This window comes from Saccostrea echinata, unplaced genomic scaffold (assembly GCF_033153115.1).
Source record: "Saccostrea echinata isolate AGI-Se365-2 ecotype Australia unplaced genomic scaffold, CSIRO_AGI_Sech_v1 ptg000001l, whole genome shotgun sequence".
Classification (NCBI taxonomy): domain Eukaryota; kingdom Metazoa; phylum Mollusca; class Bivalvia; order Ostreida; family Ostreidae; genus Saccostrea; species Saccostrea echinata.
In genome coordinates, this window is record NW_026889750.1 from 8,458,756 (window position 1) to 8,462,291 (window position 3,536).

A 3,536-nucleotide genomic window follows, 5' to 3' on the forward strand; every position below is an offset into this window, starting at 1 on the left:
AAAACTGCAATACAATTTAATTCAAACCACAGGATCTGTCATCGAAACTCAAACCATAAGAAAATATGAAATGGCAAACATAATACAGCTTTTCCAAAAGACTGAAGAGAGGAAAAACTGGGAGGGGGGGTCTTGGGAATAAGTAACAATAGAAACAATACCAAAACTTAAGACAGAGGTAGGAACAATGTATATATTTAAATTTTCAATTTAATATCAAATGATACCTTTTCTGTAGATATCAAGCCATTAGTACTTAGTTGTTTAGAATGTTTAGTTTGATATACAACTAATGTAACAAAGAGATTATTTGGGCATTATTCATATAGCCAGCAATCCAGTGAAACATTCAGTTCGGTACAAGTATTGATAAATGTGAGTTTGTTGTCATGTTCTCAAGGATCAGGCCGTAAGCATTTTCAGTTGGGGGGGGGGGGGCACAGCCAAACATTTTTAGTTGTGGGGCACAACCCAAATATCCTTGACAGGCAAATTAAAAAAAAAAAACAAAACGTCATCATACGTTATTATTGAGAAGGCACAATCATACATTAGCTATATTTTCTAGAGTATTCAATATATCAGCAAAATTATTAAGGCGGGGCAGCCCCCCCCCCCCGGTCCTACAGCCATGTGGATAGCCTACACAATGATAAAAAATAAACTTTTAATTTCTAAGAAATTCGGTTCGGCATTATTAGAAACTATTGGAATGTGTATCACCAGCTGTTTGCATTGTTTGAAGTGTGAAATTCGTAATTTGATTTAAATTTGGTATATGAGAAAGTTTATATAACTTTTTTTGTTATTTTACATTTGTGTACCCGAATAAATTCCCATTTAAAAATTTCTAGTAACTTAAGACTTCAGCTGCATCAGTGTTATCTAAAACGACACATTGAAGAAATGTGCCAAAAAAAGTCTTCAATATTACCATAAATAATTTCTTGTAGAATAGCCTTTTTAATATGGCGAAATCTTTCAATACAATCATCGTCACCATAAAACATTTCTGGAACATCAAAACAGTTCAAAATATCAAAATATTCTACCAAAAATCCATGGAAACGATCATATCAAGCTGGGTTTAAACCACCCCTATACCAGGTTCAGAATTTACCGTAATTCTGAGCTGTACTCAGCCAAGCCTTACCTGTGTGCAACGTGTAAACTTGGATTAAAACCTGGAATCATTGATCGGAGGTTTAAATCCGAGATACGCAACCGGCCATGAGAGCTCTAACCGACTTCCTAGACTTATGTAGATGAATGATTTTTTTAATGATAACTTTCATGAGATTGCAATTTTGCAACAATTTTAGGTACATTGCTACGCATTGCAGTTACAAGATCAATGAAGAACCCCAATATTTTTTTAAATAATAAAATTGATGAAATTTATCTCCCATGTATCATATTGCTTGAAATTTGTATTGTGGACAAAGAGCTTGCAATTTCACTTGTTAACATCATTCATGCGTTAGTAATTTTGAAGCGTGAATAATTTTGAACTTCAGATATTTTTTTAACTACATAAGAAACAAACCAAAGCCAAATAAAAATCTTTAAATGCCAAGACTAAACTGCTGCATTTCATTTGTTCGCCATACAAATAAAGATCACTTGAGATTCTACAACAAATGATTTTAAATTGAGTGCAGGTATACTTTAATTCCTTTGGTGCAAGGCAAAATTACAAGCATGAAATCAGAGAGAGAGAGAGAGAAAGAGAGAGAGAGAGAGAGAATTCAATTTGCTTCAAAAATTCACAACAGACTTAAACTTACATATTATTATTCTGTCGTTTTTTGATGTCATTTATTTCAGAAAATAACATTTCTCACTAAGTGCAACGTTAACGTAAAATGTATAATGAAATTTATTTTGTTTACCTTTGCAATATACTACGTGTATTTGTAAAATTTAAAATGCATTAACAGTAAATCTCTATAACATTAAACGAAGAATAGAAAACCTGAACCTTACCTCTGCTTGTTATGAAGGGCTCAATATCAAGTAAATTCTGTAGTTTTTGAACAATACTTTATGTGTTTTTCAAGATGAACTCTCGCCATCTCGTCACCGACTCCTTACATTTACCTTAGCTTATTCCAATGAACGTTGTACTTACGTCGTTCAAAGGGAGATCATTTGAGTACATCCAGAGTTACCTTATGCAAATTTCACAAGATAACTGCTAAGCATTTGAGAGATAAGTATAAATTCGAGATTTCTGGAGGGTGGTGGTGGGCTAATATTTCTGCTTGTTTCAGGCAATAAAGACACGTGAACCAATCTGGTTCGTGTATCTGCACATGCATGAACATGCATTGTATTTTATTTAGTGTCTTTATCAAATAAATTTTAACCTCATATATTTGAATCTTAATATATTTTCTCTCCTGGAAGCTAATGTTTTTTTCTGCATAAATCAGAGGTGTGACTGTGTTTATTTTGTAAGATGAAAATAGTAAGAAAACTTATTCTTTACAACGATTAAGAATGCATTTTTTGTACGAATTAAGATATAGCAATTACAAGGATGTGATTAAAAAAGGCACGTGCTCATTGTTGAATTAAAAACGATACAAAACTTTTCTTTCTGTTGTGAAGAATATAATACAAAGTCAGTGTTGCAGTCTTTGAAAAGTAACGAGCTGAACTCTAGTCATCACGTGACCAGAAACCGTTCACCGCTATCAATCGAAAGCCTGAGAGCTCTAACCGACTTCCTAGACTTGTGTAGATAAATGATTTTTTTTTAATGAAAACTGTCATGAAATTGCAATTTTGCAACAATTTTAGGTACATTACTATGCATTGCAGTTACAAGATCAATGAAGAACCCCAATCATATTTTTTAATAATAAAATTGATGAAATTTATCTCCATCTATCAGATTGCTTGAAATTTGTATTCTGGATAAAGAGCTTGCAATTTCACTTGTTAACATCATTCATGCATTTGTAATTTTGAAGCGTGAATAATTTGGAACTGCAGATATTTTTTTTTAACTACATTAGAAACAAACCAAAGCCAAAAAAAATCTTTAAATGCCAAGACTAAACTGCTGCATTTCATTCGTTCGCCATACAAATGGAGATCACTTGAGATTCTACAACAAATGATTTTAAATTGTGTGCAGGTATACTTTAATTCCTTTGGTGCAAGGCAAAATTACAAGCATGAAATCAGAGAGAGAGAGAGAGAGAGAGAATTCCAAGAGTTGTAAATTCTGCATAAGAAAATATTCTTCAAGCATATATTTCTAGTGTTAATTTTACATCACCTGTATGCTTGCAGATACATGTACTAAGCTGAAATCTGGTTTGGTGGGTGAAATATTTGTTTATAAATTGCATTTCATTTGAATAATTACTAAAAATACAACCAGAGAGTTTTGAAAAGGACTGTAGAGCACTTCACAATGTTTGTCATGTTCAACTCAATTCCAGAGGAATGTTCATATAACAAAAGCATCTAAATACATTGATAAACCAACCAATGTAATTCCCATGAAAACACAAACTCATTAA